The sequence below is a fragment of the Lissotriton helveticus genome, chromosome 8 (genome assembly GCF_964261635.1).
Source record: "Lissotriton helveticus chromosome 8, aLisHel1.1, whole genome shotgun sequence".
Lineage (NCBI taxonomy): Eukaryota > Metazoa > Chordata > Amphibia > Caudata > Salamandridae > Lissotriton > Lissotriton helveticus.
The window spans coordinates 84251501-84273698 of NC_136069.1; the positions used below are offsets into that span (position 1 = coordinate 84251501).

The 22198-nt window shown below is 43.3% G+C and overlaps 1 long non-coding RNA gene across 1 annotated transcript; it reads right to left on the bottom strand.

Moving 5' to 3' along the window:
* Positions 1-5735: 5735 nt before the first annotated feature.
* LOC144771480 (uncharacterized) lies at positions 5736-7405 on the bottom strand. The gene is made up of 3 exons (XR_013599302.1): positions 7317-7405; positions 6231-6386; positions 5736-5764 (listed from the first exon to the last, which is right to left on the bottom strand). It is a non-coding gene; the product is annotated as an uncharacterized LOC144771480 (long non-coding RNA).
* Positions 7406-22198: the final 14793 nt, after the last annotated feature.

Consider the following 22198-nt stretch of genomic DNA (forward strand, 5'->3'; position numbering starts at 1 on the left):
CCACAGCATCACTCGTCGCCACCACAGCATCACTCTGCGCCACCACAGCATCACTCTGTGCAACCATTCAAAAACAACTGGTTCAAATATGTTCTCTCAATGTTTCAAGCTTTATTACAAATGTCACAAAAAAATGTTAATATTTCACTTCTGTTCTTGGATTTTCGTCACAATAAAATACACTGAACATAATCTTCACAAAAGTTATTTACAAAAGTTTAAGATATTGCCTTTATAACTTACAATAACATTTATTTAAGTATTAATTATTTTTAAAAAAACAAAAGCAATTGTTATTTGTAATATCAATACATCTAAGTCACGTAAATACAACACATATTGCATTACAAAGGCTATAGGTGTCACATTTGCGAAAGTATAACTATTGGCATTGTAAATGACAAAGCTATTAATTTAGCTATTTTCAAAACCAACATATAAATAAAAAATGTGTCATTTACAATACCAATAGCTCCAACTTTCCTAATGCGAGACCTATTGCATTGCAAATGCTTGTTGACTCTGTTGTGAATGGTCTGAATGAAATAGAAAGTTGCCATGCCCAACTGGCAACTATATGTCCTTGAATCTATCCTGTCTTCAAATTTGGTCTTTCATTCTCTCTCTAAAGTTGCTATCGAGGGCTTTGATTTTTGGACTGAACAAGACGAATTAACCCTCCTGAGTTGAGAGGTACTGGCTGTAATATGCCCATATAAATTCTTTCCCTGCAATCCCTGCCTTTCCCTAGCTAAAAATGACTTGCTATCTTTCTTGAAATGTACTTCTGATCTATACTGGAGCTTTTACCCTCCTGCGATGAGAGGCACTGGCTTCAATTTGCCAATTTATAAATTATTTGGACAACCTTTTTTTGAAGGATGACGTGTTAGACCATTGAAGGTTTCATCAATCCGAACAGACGCTTTTACTCTCCTGCGATGTGAAGTACTCGATAGTTCTGTGGCAACGCACTAATATGCTCGTTTGTCTTTAGTAATTTCAAGAAAACGTTATAAATGATTGACCTCATTACATTTTGACCCTCTGTCCTCTCATATCCAGCGATACGGGTTTGACACAGCTTTTGCACCCCAGTGAATTAGAGCCGCGGCCTAAACTATTGGACTGTGATACTTTATGTGCACTCACCCGCACAGTGGCGTCTATTCCAGTAATCGGTCATCTACTATGGCACATGATAGTCTCTGTCCTTTTAAGTATATGTATTTTTTATGTCTATGGTGTCAGTGTCACCTAGGCAACCACATCAATCAGGCTAGCGTCTGCATCGACGCGCAACCACTCCCCCTACCACCTGTAGGTTTCACGCATCTAGCATTGGCGTGACGTCCTCGCGCTCATCAAGCTTGTGAGCCAAGTGAGTAAAGCCTGTATACTTTGCCTCGGAGTGTGGCTGTTTGTGTTCATACCCCTCCATGCGGGGTCCCACTCTTCAATACTGAGTGGGCTGGTGTAGTTGCGGTCCCCGGACCGCCACAACTATTTTAAGTGTTGGCCTTTCCATTTCAGACCACGTCCTGTGCCGACCTGCTCCTGGCGGCACCCGCACTTCTTGAATACTGTGATTATCACGCGGGGTGAGTATATTGAGTAACTGCCTACCTTGCTGTTCAGATTGCTTTCCGTAAACACGCATAGGATTTAGTTCTTTTATCTTTTATTTTCCTCCTCCAGACACCCATTTATGTCATCTCTTCTCGCTTTTGGAGCCCTGCGGGCCCATTAATACCATGTAAATCCCACATTGTGATACTGCTGATCACGGTAATTAATCCTTTTTGCCACATTAGCTACCATTTATTGCCATTTAGTGAGCCTACTCATATATTGATTTGTTGCCTTTGTCTCCCAGGTTCCCGGCCCCCCCACACCCCTGTATTCCTCAATCCCTTTTTGTCCTGAAGAAGCCCCTTTCCTAAATTCATACTGCTACCTAGAACCTGTGGGGTTGAAACATTGACGCTCATCCTATGTGCCTGCATTTTGACCATATTGTTGATTTATTTGCAATGGTTTCCCTTCTGATGGCTTATGATGCAATTGTTTGAACATTCATGTTATAAGTGTGGCTACATTTCTTAGTCAATACGGTTTTAACTATTCAAGGAAGTAGGTCACCCTGACCAGCACTCCTTTCCGATTTCCCAGCAAACCTTCGCACTTACCTTGCACTGACCTCACGTTCCCGCCTCCACCCTCCCTGGGGCACTTCTTTGTTTGTCGTATTTTGGACAACATAATTTATGACTCAATAATCTGCATATGAAACCTATGTTTGGATTCATTGTGATTAAATAACATTGAATCTAAGTTGTATGTATATTTGTTCTGCTAAAAAACTTTATTTTCTATTCAACTTTGCTTTCAATGGTTCTGTACTGGGACCCCCTACTTATGTACTATGTTCTATAAGTCAGCAGGTTTCTCCCCCATGGCCAAGCGTATAAAGTTTTGAAGCACCGTCCATAGAGCTCTTCATCACACTGGTCCCCTTCCACTTCGACAACAGCTGCAACGCTATCTTCCAACTAGGTCATTACACTCTGCGAATGCCAATTTGCTCAGAGTTCTCAAATTTAAGAACGCTCACCTTAGTGGTAGAAATTTTTTTGTATAAGTGGCTTGGCTATGGGACAGTATGCTGGACTATCTTCATTCTGTTAGCTATCTCTGTGCCTTTAGGAAAGCCTTAAAGAGCGGGCTCTGTAAGCTCTAAAGCTCTTACATGTCATGTCTGGATGGGTCTACGTTTAGATTAGTGTCAGGATGACTTTTTTTTAGGTGACAGTTTTGCCTCTACAAATAATAGAACCTGGATTGGAGCAATTCATAACTCATGGAACTGGGAAACTTCGTAGGGCTATGGTTAAGGAGGGCCGGGAGCACTAGACTGCCCACAGCCTATGCCTGCCAGCCAGTGGGTGACTGGTTCTCTTCCAGGGCAAGCTGCAGGCAGTAAACCACTTCCTCCCCTTTTCCTGCTCTTCTCTTATCCTCAGAAGCACAGAACTCTGCCTCACTGCATAACCTACAGATTGGTCACAAGTACTAGGGACAGGTCAGAAGGTCGAAAGCAGGACCATCGTAGGTAGCACTTTAGTGTGCTGATGGCTCAGCAAAGCGCTAACGGCCCTACTAACCCTGGAGGCACTCAGAAGAGTTTTTTAATCCCCTTTGTTGCGTCGCCTTTTCTCCCATGATCCCAAAAACTGGGGTGATATATCTTACACCCATGGGTGGAAGTCCTGCCTGCTGGTTGTAGAGGTGGTAAACAGGATAAGGAGGTGAGAAAGTGTGGGCACGTTTCAGCTCTCCGCTTCAGAATGTATCATACAAATGCACTTATCATTACCAAATTTGTCCTTCTGGCATTGCCAGATGGGCCAGTCGGCATAGGTACCTTGTGATGGCCAAAAAGCAGTCCGTCTTTCATTCACCGAATTCCCTTTCCATTCTAAGCTAACCCGAGGATGTAAGACGGGGAAAGAGATGACGGTTCATTCCATAGACACGACATGCATACAGTATCGCTGTGCTAGCAGAGCTGCTTTAAACCCATGCCTGCAGACCCCCGGCGCCGTAATGAAGTGTTTTCAAGCGTGGTCATCTCATGAACAGATTTAGACGACCGGGTCGGAGCACTGTGACGTGATCAGAATGACTTGCTTCGAAGTGCGACTGTAAATGCTCATTAAACATCAGTTTACAGGCAATAAAACACACAATCTGCTTCTCATACCCCTGGAAGACCTTCATAAACTCTACATTTTCTGAAACGTTTTCGGGTGGGAAAAGATTGGGCAGATTTTTAGGTCAGGTTTGACTGATGTAGCGTTTAGCCAGTGTCTTGTAATACCAAGCATTTACGAGGCCAACATAGATAAAGCTATTAGGGAGGTAAGGGGGTGGGGGGGTTAAGCTGCATAGCAGAATGGTGTTGGGAGACAGAACTGAACAGGCACAATTAGAAAACAGTGCTGATAAAAATTAAGCTTTGCATGCAGCACTTTATAAAATATCAATTAACTTTTCATCTCTGGAACATCTAGTGAACAGAAACTGTACTAAAAGAATCCAGCACGTAACTAGTTAAGCACGGACAGGAGCAACAGAATGTTACCCTATACACATGCAGAGGATTCACGCAGCCTGAAGTGAACGTACCAGGGAAGGAAAGCAGAATGGTCTGGGCTGATTCAAGGATAAAGCATACATGCTGCAACGGCGGCTAAAGGCTGACGCGGGTCAGGTGGGGGGGGAGATTCGGGGGGAAATCGGAGTGGCCTGGGTGCTGCATTTTCTTAATAAGGATTTTGGCAGTGCATGCTATAAGAAAGACACGCTGCCGCCGTATGCACTGAAAATTATACAATTAAAAACAAAAGATTTGGGTGACCTGCTTTATATGAAGCCACTCGACCGCCATTATTCAAGATTAAATGGGGAATGGGAGATAAGAGAAGTAAAAGTTAACGCAGCCGCGAAATCGATCGTGGGGACGCGCTCTGTGGTGGTGGAGGGGCGGAGCGAGGCGCGCTGCAAGGGTGCTGCGAGGAAAGCCAGATGGCGGCTGTGCACGTGCTCGTACACGTAACCGCAAGCTTGAGGCCAGCAAAAGTGTGTGGTTGGACTTTTAAAAGCTCACTTACTAAATGTCTCGCCAGAGCAGCGTATGCGCTGGCTCAGGAGAGACCTAAAAAGCAGTACTAATGTGAGACTACTAAATATCCAGATGACGTTGGATGATTAACCGAAACAGCACCATTTTCCAATCGAAAAGTCGCTTTCCTGATTCAAAGCTGTATTACTATGAGACAACTTAAAATTAACAAAAGAAGCCAGAGCTGTTCCAACAATTCCTACTCCTGAAGGAGCCTTTCCATCTACTGCAATATTGCTAAATTAAGGCAAAGGTGGTAACCATCTCTGGTGGATAGAGTGCTAGATAGCAAAACTGTACTCTGCTTGCACTCCGCGATTTTAAAAAGTTCAATGAAGATTTAGAACAGCATCCCTACAGACACAAATGCCTCATATTGCTTATGACAAAAGTCTGAAAGAGTACCTACTTGTATGGATTCTACCCATCATTTAAAACCCCATACCTCACTGATTCCTCAAGAATCGGTTCTACTCTAGAATGTTCTGAACCGCTCTACCTAGTCCCAACTGCCATGCCCCAGATAACTCACCTATCTTTGAAATTATCTTCTCTTAACTTAATGAAATTGCAAGCCCCAGCTTACTACTATGTGCTGAACATTATTAACTAAGAGAATTGGTTGATAACCTTGTGTATTACTTGTGTTACTTTACTATTATTTGGCTTGTAACGTACTACATCAGTTATGTAAAAAGCACTTAAAACAATCTTATCTATTAAGGAAATCCATCATGCCTCACAACAAAGACCATCATCGACAAAAAAAGAAGGGAAATGGAAATACTTAGAAATCAGCTTGAAGAAGAAGGTTGTTGCAATACTGTGAAAAAGGAAATCTCGAGAAGAATCAGTTTGTCTCTAGACCAGATATGCTCTCGCCTTAAACTAAAACATCAGCAACGACCAACAATCCTTACACGCATCCACTAATATTCCCAATGCAACCCCCCCCTATATGAAACAGTTTATCCATGTGACTTTTCCCTTCTTACTTACTTTGGTATCAGGGACGCAGGCGAGCCGTTTGCCACTAGGGATTCAAATGCAGACTGTCCACTGCCACTGCTGTCATGCCGTCTGTAGAAGATGGACAGAGCATAAGCAAATAAAATAGGATACAACAGAACAAGATTCCATTTCAGAAACAATCACAACTATTCTAGAGATACTATACATATCACATAGAAATTAAAGCACTTTAAGCATACCACGGTCATGGTAGAATACAGTCCATATGGGCCGTGAGAGAACACAATCCTTAGAGCAAAGCCAGTAACCATCTACTGTAGGGAAATCCACAAGCCACATTAAAAGACGAGCTGAATGCAACATGCTTCATCACTGATCACTTCTGCGTTTATTAAATTATAACACGACAACTAGTACTAAAAAGGCTTACAATGTTAAAAACATGGAAGAGTCATGGCAGCAAGACGGACCCCACAAAGCGGCTCAATGAAAACTGAATCATAGTTAGAAGGCTGCTGAAAAAATGGGCTTTGTAACTAGGATCCCTATCGCCCTTAAGGTAATACCCGTTTACCTCCGTTTGTTTTCCTGGCCATCTAAACGTGTTATATCTTCTTCCACAACCCTCTTTCGACTTGCTTTCAGGGCATTAAGCACAGTCTCTCTCGCACATGGGTCTGGTGTGACGTTTTCCACAGATTTAAATACTGGAGATGTCAACTGGTCAAAGCTGCAGAGACAAGAATTCAGTGAGACTACTAATTTTACATTTTTGGCAGTGATGCAATTTCGTGCTTTTTTTTAAATTTATTTTTACTTTTTATATATTGAAGTTTTATATAGCGCTGGCTTCACCCAAGGGTATCAGAGCGCTTTACATTGTAGGTATGATAGTAAAAAGAATACAAGACAAATGTATCAAAAAGAAAAAGCAAACAAGTACAGTACACAAAAATAACAATGAACGAAATGGGTATTAGAGAGATGAGCAAGAAAATATAACATTAAGAGGATGTCGTAACATTATTATACTATACGCATTCAGCTAGATTAATTTAACAGACTCAGGCTGGCAGGTATGGTGCATGAATAAGGTGAGATGAGAGTTGAATTGAGTTGCAAAGATTAGGGTAAGGGTTATAGGGGGGGGAGTTGGGATGTGTGGAGAGAGGTAGAGCTGGGAGGGATTTTCTCGTCAGTTTATGTTGCCGGGCATATATGGTTTGGGGAGAGGGATTAGGGTAAGGGGTAGAAGGGTGCTCCCAACTATATAACAAAATCCACTTTTAGATCATCAACAAATGGAAAACAGAACAGGTTATAAGAATTAATTGCAAAAAAGCATGCAGCAATTTAAGCAAGCTTTGAGTTGCACAACAGCTATAAAAATGCACAACGCTCCAACAAAAGAACCATCGGTACCACCAACAGTTTGATTTAAAGTTGAAGTCTACAAGACATCAGGAGCAATCACAGCAATGCATACAGGAAGCCGCAATGCATACAGGAAGCCAAATATGTAGACAATTGAACAAGTGTTGAATAAGTCACTTAAATCAAAATTCTCACATTCAATGCAAGGATAGCTACAAAATATTAATGCTTATTGAAAATGTACAGCTGTCTGCACAAAAACAGCAAATAGACGCTATACACTTACATGGGAGAGCGGGCAATCTTGCTATCTGGGGAGCAATCTTCACTGTAACTGGAGTGTGGATCACTGTTCTTGCGTTAGTAGCCATACCAGCGCACCATAGGCATTGCCCCAGTCATAGCATACTGTGTCTGTTGAATAGGATACCGCCGTCTAGGTGTCAGAGCAAAGCGATTCATACATGGGAGCTCTCTGAAGAGAAAATAATGAAATTCTGGGCAACTAAGCAAGGCCATTCAAGCAGGTTAAATTATCAGATGCTGGAGAAAGCAGCAGCAAACTCCGAGACTCTCCAAGCATTATAGTTAATACAATCGTGTGTAGAACAGAGACAATGCAATGTATTTAGATGTTAAAGATAACCGGTGACAAAGCGACGGGTCAAGCGACAATCTCCAGCTCTGCACTACGTGAAGAAATATATCCCCTCTCATTAGAAAATTACTTTGCAAACTTTAAAATTTGTAATCCAAAGAACTAGCCGGGAGCCTCTAACCTGGCAGATGTTGAAAGGAGTGCTTCGTGTTCACCCTGGCATATTGATCCGCACACTTTCAACCCCACCCGCCCCACAAATGCGTTCATCCTTCGAAAATATATTGCTAGGTCAGTAGGATGTGATGCAGGGCTTGGATTGTTTCGTCACAAAAACAGTGCGCAAAAGATCTAAAACATGCGCCACTCAAGACGTGTATTACCCGCAGGTGAACTTTATATAGCTTTTGTCAGCACCGTCATTCGCAGACACCTATCAAGAATCAAGTATACATCAATCACATCCACAGCAGAGGGCAACATTTTCTACTCAGAGCGGATGTGTCCTGTAGGACTTACAGTAGCAAACAGGTACTCTGAAACAGTGAATGCCTTTCTTGTAATCACGGTTACTGCCGGCTGTCATAATAAAGCTTCATTTATCGAACCGAACTCCTGCGGACCTGCTTCATTATTACAAAAGTATTTTATTTCTATGTAACGCATCGCCTGTAACCCAACAGACGTGCCAGTAAATATTGTTCACCTACTCAAAATGAAAACAGTATCATAACGGCTCATGTGGCAATTAGAATTGCGTCCCAAGAAACACCTACAGAGTGCTCACTCAACATCCGGCAGCAGACACAGCCCCGGAGGCCCAGTGCGCAGGCACCAAGCGCCGCCCGCAAGCAGCAGAAGTGACACCACTGCCCAGGCGGGTAGGAGCAGGTCAAATCCGAGCAACAGAAACGTGGCCCAGACAGCCACCTGCGCGTGGTGCCGCACGAGCACCAAAGTCGCGCTCAGGCGCCCGGCTGCAGGATTCATCACGGGCCGCGCGCGGGACCACCTTAAATATCCCGACCTGCCCCATGCTAGGGAGCAAGGCCCTGCGGGATGTATGACGCTACATTGCGATCAGCTAGATCGCACGCTGTAACATCGTGTCTTTTACATCGCTACCTCCATTACATCGCGTTCCACCACATCGCATCCATTTGCAACGCGATTGCATTGCTTCCCATTGGCCTGACACTTACCCCGCAGTACATTACGCCGCAGGTCAAAACAGAGCGTTTTTTTGTGCTTGCCGCGTGATCCCGTCTCTACCCCCTCCCCCCAAATAGTTGGCAAGACCCACAGACCTCTAGAAAGTAGTGATATGGTTTTACAATAAGAAAAATACTGGAGCCACTGCACTATTTTTTAAATATTACATTTTGCAGTGTAAATGACTTGATATGAGGGGTAAAGACCTCTAGAAAGTAGTCATATGGTTTTAAAATAAGAATAATACTATAGCCATTGTTGATTAAATATAACATTCTTCGCTGTAAATGACTAGATATGCGGGGTTAATAGGAGGATCGAACCTTGTCTGACAGCACCAAAGTCGGCATAGGTATCAGTCAGACCACATCCTGTTCCTGTTATTGACGCGTGGTAATGATAACATATATATGTACATGTTGTCAGATGTTTCTTAATTGGACGTTTTGTAGCACACCTTGGCATATTTGTTTTGCAAAATTTGGGTACGTTTCACGTGCGCTGTAGCACACCTTGGCATCGCTATATAAAAATAAACCAGTTTTGTAGCACACCTTGGCATGTGAATGTTTTTTTATATATGAACAATAAAAAACAGATTAATGTATATGTTTGGCATCCCTTGGGCTTAAATCTTAGTTTATAAAAAGTTTATCATGTGCGCTCTAAAAAGAAACACAATACACAGCTAGCGATGTATCTCCGCTATAAAAATAAACACAATACACAGCTAGCGATTTAGATGTTTGGCATCCCTTGGACGCGCTGAAATATGTAGGCACTGCTGCTTAATACAGATTCTCATGTGCGCTTTAAACAAAGATTATCGATATCCCTTCAGAAAAATTGCTACATATTGCTAGCGATGTAGGTAGCGTCAAAAAACATATTAAATATGAAAATAAAATAAATTAAAATTAAAATAGATATCCCTTTATGAAATATTGCTACATATAGCGCTATAAACAATCACTTGCATCATGTGCGCTTTCTACAAAGATTATCATGTACGCATCATCACTTGCACTTACTGGAGCGTAAACACTTGCCCCCGTCATGCTCCACCGCTTTTAATGTGCTATCAAGTGCGATTCCAGTAAGCACTATAAACAATCACTTGTTAAAAAACATATTAAATATGAAAATGTGTCAGCAATAAAAGTCGATATCCCTTTATGAAATAATGCTACATATGGCGCTATAAACAATCGCATCATCACCTGCACTTACTGGAGCATAAACACTTGCCCCCGTCATGCTCCACCGCTTTTTTAAAAAACATATTAAATATGAAAATGTGTCAGCAATAAAAGTCGATATCCCTTTATGAAATATTGCTACATATAAAGCTATAAACAATCACTTGCAGATTATCATGTACGCATCATCACTTGCACTTACTGGAGCGTAAACACTTGCCCCGTCATGCTCCACCGCTTTTATTGTGCTATCAAGTGCGATTCCAGTAAGCGCTATGAACAATCACTTGTTAAAAAACATATAAGCGATTCCAGTAAGCATAGATTAACCAGCAGGAACACAGACCGCCGGCGAACTGCTGCACGCGCACCAGCGCGAGAGACCGCAAAAACGATCCCGTTCCCCAGGTTCAGGCATGCGTCGTGCACGAGGTGGGAGTACACGAGGTGGGAGCGCACGAGACGTCGCCGTGAGCGTGCACGCAAGCTGAGGAGGATGCCGAGAAGACATGGAGCCCGATGCCGAGACTGACCTGCTGCGGAGGGAGAGGGACACGTGGAAAGAGCCCGGTGAGTGGGGGGGAGGGAATGTGTGTGTGCGCGTGTCTGTGTGTGCGGTGTGGGGCTTAGTTGTAGGGGGGAGGGGATGTGTGTCTCTGTGCGCTTGTGTGTCTGTGTGTGTGTGTGTCTGTGTGTGTGTGTGTGTGTGTGTGTGCGTGCACGCGCGCGATTGAAAGGCTGACTGGCTGTGCACAGTTGGAGCAAGAGATGTGCACGCCTCCGGGGGGCTGGGCGTGCGCGCCCACGGTGTGAAATCCATGCATGTGCACAGCTCTGTCTCCCTTCAGAGGCAACTCAATAGCAATAGGTCGAGAGAGCTCGACCTAAAAAGGAGTAAAGTTTTCTTGGTCTCAGGTGTGTCAAAAGGAGTATGAGCTTGTCAAACAAGATTTAAGTCTAGCTCCATCTTAACAGAGTTTTGATGTGAATTATGATTCAATTTTGGACACAGATGCCAGTTCCCGTGGTTTGGGGGCTGTGCTCAAGCAAATGAAGGATGGGATAGAGATTACCATCTTGTTTCTGTCTAGATCTTTAGTTGGTCCAGAGTCATATTCTGTGATTGAAAAAGGGGCTCTTTGTATTTATTGGGCAATTAGGAAATTAAAAAAGTTCCTGTGGGGTAATTCGTTTGTGGTTCACACTGATCATAAACCGTTGAAGGATGTTTTTTATAAAAAGAGTTTGGATGCTATTTCTTCACGTATTTGTAAATGGGTTATCGCTCTTCAGGATTTTGAATTTGAAGTGAGATATTTACCAGGTGTGAATAATAAGGTTGCAGATTGTCTCTCTAGATTAGTTTTGGAGCAAGATGACCGAACTTCATTGTCACCTGAAGATTCTTGGGAAGTGGATGAGTTTAAGGTGTGTGAAGTTGTTGAAGGCATTGTTCAAGAGAATGATTGGAGAGAGGCCATGAGTACTGACACTGAGTTACAGGAAGTTGAAGGATGTTTTATATAAAGAGTTTGGATGCTATTTCTTCACGTATTTGTAAATGGGTTATCGCTCTTCAGGATTTTGAATTTGAAGTGAGATATTTACCAGGTGTGAATATTAAGGTTGCAGATTATCTCTCTAGATTAGTTTTGGAGCAAGATGACCGAACTTCATTGTCACCTGAAGATTCTTGGGAAGTGGATGAGTTTAAGGTGTGTGAAGTTGTTGAAGGCATTGTTCAAGAGAATGATTGGAGAGAGGCCATGAGTACTGACACTGAGTTACAGGAAGTTTGTGATTTGATTAGTAAAGGGTGGCCATGTCTTAAGAATTTGAGTGTTAGTGCCAAGAGGTACTGGAATGTTAAGGACGAACTGTCTTTAAAGGATGGTTTGTTGTGGAGAGGTACTAGACTTATCCTACCTTCTCTGATTAGGGAAAAAATTCTTCACTTAGCTCACCAAGGACATCAAGGGATATCTAAGACAAAGGAGAGAATTCGGTTACATTTCTGGTGGCCAGGGAAAGATATTCTTGTGGAACGAATGATACGTGATTGCATTAAATGTAACTCATCTGACAGGGTGTGTAAGACAAGAACACAACCAATGATTATTAGAGACATGCCGGTACGTTGTTGGCAAGATGTAGCCTCAGACATTCTGGGGCCAATTTCTTGTGTTAATGGGCAACGGTATGTGTTAGTCTTGGTTGATATGTTCTCGCGACGGCCAGAGATAAGAATCACCCAGAATATTGAGACCAAGGATGTAGTCAAATTTTTACAAGATGTATTTGGTAGGGAAGGGTTCCCCGAAACAATCCTTACAGATAATGGTGTACAGCTGGTATCAAATGAGATGGAGGATTTCCTGGCCAACAAAGGTATTAAGCATAAGCGTTGTTCACTTTACCATCCGGAATGTAACAGAATGGTGGAGAGGTTCAACCGAGTACTTAGGAATCTATTCAGGTTTCTAAAGATCAGGGGTCAGATTGGAAAGATAATTTGATGGAAAGAGTAATGGTGTATAGAGTTACACCACATTCCACCATAGGAGAGATTCCTTTTGTGCTTTTCCGAGGTCGCACACCGAACACTTACATGCTTCAAACTTGGATGAGGAATCTAGGGGTGGAAACAGAGAATTATAACAGGGGTCTAGGTTTGTTGAAGCAGAAGATCAAGTCCAAGCTTAGGAAGAAGAACTTTGATATCAGTGTGTGTTGGGGATCGGGTGAGAATTCGTCTTCCACTTAGATCTTCAGGTGCAAAGTTCTCTTCTCCTTTTTATGTCACAAAACTCTTTCGTAATGCTGTTAAACTAAATGATGGAAGGATTTGGAATTTGAATCGAGTTGCTTCATTTTCAGGTTCAGCTTCGAAAGACAAGAGTTTGAACAGTGGTGTTATTTCTGCTGGGAAGACTTTAACAAATAACAATTCAACCGATAAGGAGGTTCATGCTGAGTCTGATATTCCTGTCAGGAAAAGTACACGTTTGACCTGTGCTCCTGCAGCTCTTAGTGACTATATTTTAAAATAATAATTTGGTGTTTCAGGGGAAGGTGTGTGGTATCCTTCATTATGGTGTGCCATCCCTGTGTATGTGTGACTTGCTGATTATAGAATGTTATGCTTAGAATCCTATGATGTAGTTATGTTGATATTCTAATTGAGGGCCAGTACTGAGTCAGTTACTGCCTGCCTGTGTCTCCTGTGGATGAGATCCTTACTTCTTGAGATATAAATAAAGAAACCTTATCATCATCCTGCATTTCCTGATTTACTGCTTCTTCACATGAGTGTTATCCGTATAGGTGACTGTTTTTATCCCAAAAGGGCGGACGATCTCAGCAGAGGGGCTCATGTAAATATTAAAGAGCGTTGGGCTCAAGGAAGATCCCTGCGCTACACTACAGCCGAGTGGCTTACTGGGGAGGTGATGTCTCCCTCAAAGACTTGGAAGGATCGCTCATATAGGAAGGATTCGAGCCAGGTGAGTGCTTTCAGTGACACTCCTAGGTTGGTAAGTCGTTGCAATAATATGCTGTGATTTACAGTGTCGAAGGCAGCACTTAGGTCAAGAAGGATGATTGCTGCAGTGTCTCCTTGATCCATGATCTTCCTTGCCTCTTCTGTCACAGTGATGAGGGCGTTCTCAGTCCCATGCATGGGTCGGAATCCTGTTTGGGAGGGGTCAAGCAGCTGGTGGGTCTCTAGAAAATCCATCAGGGTCTTGTTGATGTGTTTCTCTATGAGCTTGCTAAGCCAGGGTAGTAGGGAGATTGGTGAATAGTTCCCTGGGTTGCTTCGATCTAGGTTGGGTTTTTTGAGGAGGGCTCTGACCATGGCCCGTTTCTATGGGGCGGGATGATTCCCATGGCTAAAGAGGCATTGAGTAATTCTAGAATAGTGGGAAGAATGTGTGCGGCAACTGTAAGCAAGGAGCGCAGTGGTGCTGGGTCATTTGGGGAGCCAGATTTTACTTGGAGCATGATGGATTGTAGCGAGGGGGAGTCAAGAGAAGGGAAGCTGGCGAGGGTAGCTGGAGTGTGAGACTCTAGCTCAGGAGTTTTAGACTGGTGTGAGGGTCTGAGTGTGAGGAAATAGGTATAGATGGTTTGTATTTTATTGTAAAAAAAATCTGCTAGGTCATTATAGCAGGGTTGGGCGTTAAAGGGGTTTTGAGGGTTTTCTGGAAGTTTGAGAAGGGTTTTTGCAATTTTATAAATTTCTTTGGGCTTAGATGCAGTTACATTGATCATGCTTTCGAAAAAGGTTGCTTGGGCAGGTCTAATTTCATTTTTGTAGGTTTTTATCGTAGCTCTGTTCACAATTTTTCTGGGGAGAGAGTAGTCTAGACGCCAGTTCCTCTCCAGTTTTTTTACAATGGCGTTTCTTTTCACATAAATCCTGGGAGTACAAGGGGGCAGGCTTAGTGTTGCGCTTTGGTTCAATGGGTTTTGTGGGAAGAACAGCATCTAAAGAGTTTGAGATCCATCTGTTGAAATTTTCATTGGTTAGGATAGTTGCAGGGTGGTCTAAAGGAGTCTAGGGTTGCTGCCCATTCCGCTTGGGAAAGTTTGGACCAGTTACGTTCCCTCCGGGTGACTATAGTGGGGGCACGGTGGGAATGTGGGGAGCCCCAGGAGACGGGAATCAAAAAGTGGTCCGTCCATGGCAGGGAGGACGGGTTTCCCACTAGAAGGTCTGGGCAATTGGTGAAAATGGGATCTAGAAGGGGTGTAAAGTGGTTCAAGCGCAACCTATTATTCGTTGAAACATTCATGGTGGTCCGAATTATCCACAGGGAGTTTCAATAGATAGCATGGAAGATTTTCCTCAGCAGGAGATTAATGATATTTCAGATTGGTTTTGGTAGAAACCTGAAGAATCTCTACTTACGTGGATGGTTCGATTGTTTGATCCAGGCGTGCTGGTGTGATGCTAGATCCCGAGATGCAGAAAAGTTCTGTACACTTAGTTCAGATTCTACAGTGCAGGAGCAGTTTAGGAATTATACCAGTGAAGATCAAGTTAGTTTGTTACAGTTGGTTGTAGTTGGATGTAGCCACAAATATCCAACAGAGTCAGATTGGCCAGTGAATGAGAAACCTTGGTATACTTTGAGAGATTGTATACAGAGATTGAAGGAAGAAGTGATGAAGACTTCTATTTTTCTAGACCATGCACAGAAACTGATGGATGGAGTATTGAACGCATCAGTGCAGAATAGAATAATTTGTGCCGCTCCTCCCGCATACAAGCAAGTGATGATGACTTTGTTGATAAATCAAACTGGTAATACTTTAGCAGAAGTGGTTAAGGCTGTTCGTGAGTTGGGAGAGTTAGGTGAGTGGATGAAAACTGAGAGACCTTCAAGGTCTTAGACACGTACTGACAATAAAAAGTAGAGATCTGTTCATGGCTCTATTGCAGGATGCATGGGCGTCCGCAGAATTTTTTCCAGGGGGGGGGCAAAATGTTAACGTCATTACCATCCTCCGACATGATGTGTGCCAGGTGGGGCACAAGAAAAACTGGGGCGCAGGAGGAGCAGGAAGCAGGCCGCATATGATCTCATACACCATAATAACAGAAAAACGTTCAACAGCACACTCTAAAACCATGAAATAAATAAATCAGTCAGTCCTGAATTAAAACTTGCGACATGAATATTTATGCACTCATGAGTCACATATTCTGCCTTGTGGCGTGTTAGTTTTTCAAATCCCCTTCTGCTCCAGGGAACCCATGCAGGTTTCTTCTATTTCTCGTCTGTGGTTTCCACACCCTTTCTATTCCGAGAAAAGAAAAATCGAAATATTTTCTCGCTAATTACAATGTTTTTCGAGTCACTTTCTAATACCAAGACGCGTTACTAAAGGTGATTTTCATAGGAATGAGCGGCGAGGAGGGTGAAGGAAGCGTTGCGCGCTGCACGTTTCCCGCCCAGTGCACGCGAGAGCGCGCGACCGCTGCCGACGCCTTTTCACCTCTAACATTAACGATAATGAAGCGAACACCAACGTGCCTTCCTGTTGTGTTTATTCACTCCACACACGCTGCATATTCACAAAAGCTCGCCCCAGAGTGGAAACATTCCTGTAGTTTACTCCCGGGGATCTGTTGCTATTAGGTAACGTCGCGTGTCGCACTCCCGAGGTTTACGCAAACAGCGGGGCGTCTCAAGAGGAATACGGTACGGGCGCGCCTATTATCCATCTAACACACGCAAGGTGTATTTCCATTACAGAAAACACATTATTTTTTCGACTACGGATACACAATGGTTATTCAGTCCATTGCTGGGGTCTCGTGGAATTCCCGGAGGATTTTTTAAATTCCACTAGGGCGCTACCAGCAGGTAAACTCCCAGCAAGGATATTGTGAATAGCCTCGGATCTTGCTTAACCGCACTCTCCATTTGTGTCTTGAGTACACGGTGGACTGCACTCAACCATCGAATGCCTTCGGGTACATACAAAGACAAAATGAGGAAGATACGTGCTTTCTGTTCTTGACTAAGTCATTCTTAACAAGCGTATTTAAAAGGCGCAATACGTTGTAACTATTTCAAGTTTTTACATCATCTAGACTGTCTCCCATTCACCTATGAGTAACCAGATAATCGATTACCAAAGTGCAAAATAGTGAAGTATAGAGAACTGTGATCTAGGGTACGAAAGTGTGGGGGCGGGGCAGTAACACTGGGGGCTGGGCGAGGGAGGCATGCACTTGAAACAGTGGCTATCAATGCATTACTATTACTTCATACGTGGTTCCTGTTACTTCCCGGTTACAGACTGACATCCGCAGCAGGTGGAGTAACATACAGAGCTGAGCAATCTTTCTCAAGTAATTAGCAGAACTTTCCAGCAGGTGCATGAACCCCCCACTCACTGTACTATCTCCAGGTTACGAACAGATCTGTGCTGCAGGTACATCAGTCTACTGAGCTACCTTGGAACATGCAAATGAGGACGTGGATAGCTCCACGCGGCTTGCACAAGGATATCTCTTGTGCAGTTTGGACATGCTATGACTCACTTACTTTCAACTTCAAGCTGTGGATGGGAGCAGGCAAGCGCGGGCCTTCAATCGCGCTGTAATCTTGGCGGCCGTTTTCCCGAATTCCTGCTCCTACGGTGTCACGGCCCTGGCCTGGAAACAAACACCACTGACTGCACTCCACTGTGGGGGTGGGGGCTGTGACCTTACGCGCGGGCATGGGTGTGCGATACTTTGCAGTGTAAGTTAGGTGGGGCACTGGGGCTATGCAGCGTAAGATAGGTGGCGCTGCGCGCAGCACTCTCCGTCTGCCGCCATGATGTCATAGGGATTTCCATGGTGCTGCTGCCTGCTGGCCTAAAATTATACAAAAAAAGCCTGCCTGCTCACAAAATTAAAAGTTCCGATCTCCGATCATCATCCATTCTAATATATAACAAACAATGCATGGAAATAAAAATGGAAAATAAAAATGCCACTGACTCAGCACCAGACATTGCAGGCCGGGTGATCATCCAGGGGCGGGCAAGTGCCCCCCCTTGCCCCTCCCTGCAGATGCCCATGGCAGGATGGAGTGGAGAGAAATGAGATAGATGGGATAACTACATCAAGTTGGTGGCAGATAAATCGAAAAAGAGGTTTGGAAAGAAAGGAAGGAAGCAGGAGAGTCCATAAGCAAGAAAAGGCGCAACAATTGTCAGATGGCAGTGAGGGTGAGATACCAGAAAAGGAGGGGGAGAAAGCTTTCCGCTCGAACAGGAAGATTAAGAGAGACTTGGAAAGCAATGGTTGGTTGAGAGAATGAAGAGGATTTTATTCCAAAAAGATACAAATCGATGTATCCTGATTTGACCTGGGCGAAAGACAGATATAAGGCAGACTAGGAAATAGGTCAAGCTCTGGTGCAAAGGTGGGCTCACAAAGACAACAGACAGACCTCATGTTGATATTGAAATTTATTGGAGACATTGTAATATTCAGAGGGCCGAGCTTTAGTAGATACCGGAGCGGAGGCCACTCTGATATCTGGAAATCCAAAAAAGTTTACTGGACAGTATTTCACTATTACAGGTTTAGGCAGCAAAGAGACCCCAGCAGTGCAGACTAAAGTCCACATGAAAATAGGGAGAGTACCAAAAAGAGAATATACTGCATTGATTGTGCCTCTCTTCAAATATATTATTGGAATTGATATTTTGAAGGGAATGACTTTGCATTTAGATGATGGACATTAGCAGTTTGGATCGAAGCAATACATTTCAGTTGTTGCTGTGAGGGTCGGTCATTTGAACATTCCCCCAGTGAAATTGCCTCAGGCTACTAAAGTGATTCATGTGAAACAGTATAGAATTCCAGGTGGACACAAGCAAATGAGTGCGATTATTCAGGATTTGTTATAAGTAGGTGTGATAACCCAGATTACACCCGCTTGGAATAATCCTTGTTGGCCCGTGTGCAAAAGTGATAATTCTTGGCGCATGACAGTTGATTATCGTGAACTGAATACGCATACACCTCCCTTGACTGTTACTGTCCCAGACACAGTTACTTTGCTTGACAAAATACAAAAACATCTTGGTACTTTGTATGCGACTGTTGCTATTGCTAATGCTTTCTTTTCGATACCAATAGCCCCCGAATGTCAAAAGCAATTCAGTTTTTCATGGGACGGTAGACAAATGACATTCACAAATTTACCTCAAGGGAACTTGCATAGTCCCTCGATCTGTCACAGGCTGGTGGCAGAGCATTTAGGTGATGTGTCAATTACTCCTGGAGAACAGATTTGTCATTACATTGATAATGTGATGATACAGGGAAAGATGCAGGAACAAGTGCAGGTTCGATTAGACAGAATTGTGGAGCACTGACAAAGCAAAGGATGGGAGATCAATCTTGACAAACTACAGGGATCCTCTCAGAGTGTGACGTTTTTAGGCACCCAATTGCATCCGTGACATCGAGAAGTGGTGCCCCAAGTGAGACAGAAAATTAAACAGTTTGCGGTACAAGCAAATAGAAAAGATACTCAGATGTTCATAGGGTTATTCGGTTTTTGGAGACTGAGATGATAACTCGGCATGTTATATCAGGCGCCCTCCCTTTCTATTCAAAGCAATGAGATAAGGGACCGCACAAGACCACACCACGCCCCAGGGGGTCAGTTAGACCACAAGAGACCACACCACGCCCCAGGGGGTCAGTTAGACCGCAAAAGACCACACCACGCCCTACTCCGCAGACGGCCAGTTTGACATTCAGTAAAATTGTACCAAAGCTGAGGCGGCATCTAACCGCTCAATAGCAGAGCTTATTTCTGGGCAGTTGTTATGATGTTAATTTTATCGCCCTTGAAATGATGAAATTCTGATTTGGTGGTGTTAAAAGAAGTGTGTGATATGCAGGTGCCTACAGTAGGTGAACAAAATAGAATATCAGAGGGTCTGAAATACCAAGGAAGGGAACGCTATGTATAAATCTAGAGAGGACTAATCACGACTACCCTCATCAACATACCAATGATGTAAGGGTCACCCTCACAAGGAGTCTACTCAGTGATCATGTGAGGATTCCCATCAGTCACCACACGGAACCGCAATTCATCATTTGGGTTCCTCTTGAGACCACTATAGGTGTTGTCTATTCTATTTCACATGGAGGGGTCTGATAACAAGATACCCTCTCATGATCAATTAGATTACCGTGGTCTCTTATCTCAAACGGAGATGATGTTATAGAGAAGGGACTGACATCGTAGTGCAAAAATAGGTAAAAGAAAAGCTAAGTGTGTGTGAATTAAAATTGGTTGAGGGGGTGCTGAATGTAGCTTTATTCTGTTGCTACCCACTCTGCCAATGTTAAAAGAAGTAGACAAGAATATTCCAATAATTCTTGGATCATTTCATGTATTCTGGGGTCAACATGTTTCTGCAATGTGTGACAATAGTTGTCATTGCTTTCATCAGGACCATCATACAACATACGCTACTACGAATTGGTGCTCTCAAAGTAAAAAACAAAGAGTGCTCGAAATTTTAAATAAATAATGAATAATTCAAACCCTATACTAGAGTCACCTGAGTCCACTAGATGTCTGTATCGGTGGTTTCATCGTTCCAATGAGGATATTACTAAAAATAATAATAATGGAAGTGTGAAGTTGTTATATTATAGTCATCTAGAACAAACATAGCATTCCCGTACTTGTACATTTTGTACTAGGTCAATCTCATGTAATCCTAGTGGGAAGTAACATTCTTCCAAGCACACTCATAATGTCATTTGCCATAGTGCACTGCTCTCAACTTTAGAAATGAATTGTCAAATTGGCCAAAGGAGATAAACCTCTTACCCCAATTGGAGGATGTATAGACTTCACCCCACCTGGCCTCGGCTCAGGATGAAGGGGAAGCACCGCTCTGAAAAAAGGGCAAAAAACAGCAATGCTGAAAAAGCCACTTAATTCTACTGTTTTGCAGACAATCACAGAAATACACCTAACGCGCTGCCATATGCCCCTTAAACATATCATGGATAGCCTGTAAGCATGATTCGATTGAACTATTATGCTTATACAGCTGTTGCAACATAGGATATTCACCCGATCAAGGAATTATGTCCTGCATCTTGTTAGGGGCGTGGTGAGTCACTCGCACTTAGCAGTACCGGTGCCAAAGATAGTTCTCATTCCCTCTGGATTAGCGCTAAAGATATATGCAGTAACAGATATGCATAGAGGGAGCAACTTGCAGCGCTTACAGAGCTGGTAAGGAACAGACACACACAATGGCGGTAAACCGCAAAAACATATACATCTCTCTCACCTAACCGTCGGTACTTCGCGTTGGCGTCTGAGCCGATCGGGGAGGTGTGGGAGTCAGCCTGAGCCGCTGTATATAACGGCGTGTATGATTAGATAGTAGCGTGTCACATGGGCTATTATGTGAAACGCGGTTGGTTAATCCAAGGACCAATGATGTTGCGGTATTCTCGTAATCCTCCCAGGTAAACAATGAAAGCAAACGGGTGCTCGGTATGTGTATAAGAATGATATATCGCCCATACTCATATAAAATACAGCCCAGACTGCGTTAGTTTGGCAAACGTTCCCCACGATATTGCTATAACTTGGAAGGTGTAGGAGTCCGCCTAAGCCGCTGTATAGAGCGGAGTATCAGGTTGAATAATAGCGCGTCACATGGGTTATTGTATGGAACGCGATTGGTTGGTCTGAGGACCAATGATGTTACTGTATTATCGTAATTCAACCAGATAAACAGTGAGAGCAATCTAGAACTCGGTGTGCATATTAGGATGACATATCGCCCTTGTTTGTATACAACAGCCCAAAATAATTAGTTTAACAGACATTCCACATGGCACTGCTATAACTACTCTAAAAACACAACTGATATCAAGGGAATATCCGAAGAAGTTAGTACAGCGTTCACTGAAAAGAGCTAGAAACAACAATCGCTCAGCTCTTCTTGAACCCCCAGTGCAGAAACCTCACCTTGAAAGACTTACTTTTGTTACCACCTTTGGAACTTTGTCCAATAAAATCCAGAGAATGGTTAAACGTCACTGGTCAATTCTGAATTCTGATGAATCCACAATTCAGATGCCTTTGTTTTCCTTCAAGAGGGGCCCTAACTTGAAGGATCGTCTTATCCATACAAGACCACGCAATAGGGAACCCAGGGCTCTGGGTACACTATGGGACCTTCCTCCGGTGACAGGCCACCATCCATGTGGTTCGTGTCATTCCTGCCCCCAAACGAAGAAATCTACAGAAATAGATATAGGCTCATCACGGCCTTGGATTCAAACCAAGTTCGCAAACTGTAATAGCGACAACTTGATATATCTAATTACATGTCCTGTGGACTAAGATACGTGAGAATGACCACCCGGAAAATCCGAATAAGGATATCGGAACACAAAAGCACCATTAGGTGCAAGAGGCAAACTACGAAACTAACGAATCATTTCCTTGAGGCACGCCATCCTGCCACTGCACTACAGTGGACAGTTATTGAACAGCCTAACAATCCGCAACACATCACTGACATAGGCAGATTTCTGCTATTGAAAGAACAAAAATGGGTTTTTAAATTGGGCACCAATAATGGAGGGCTGAA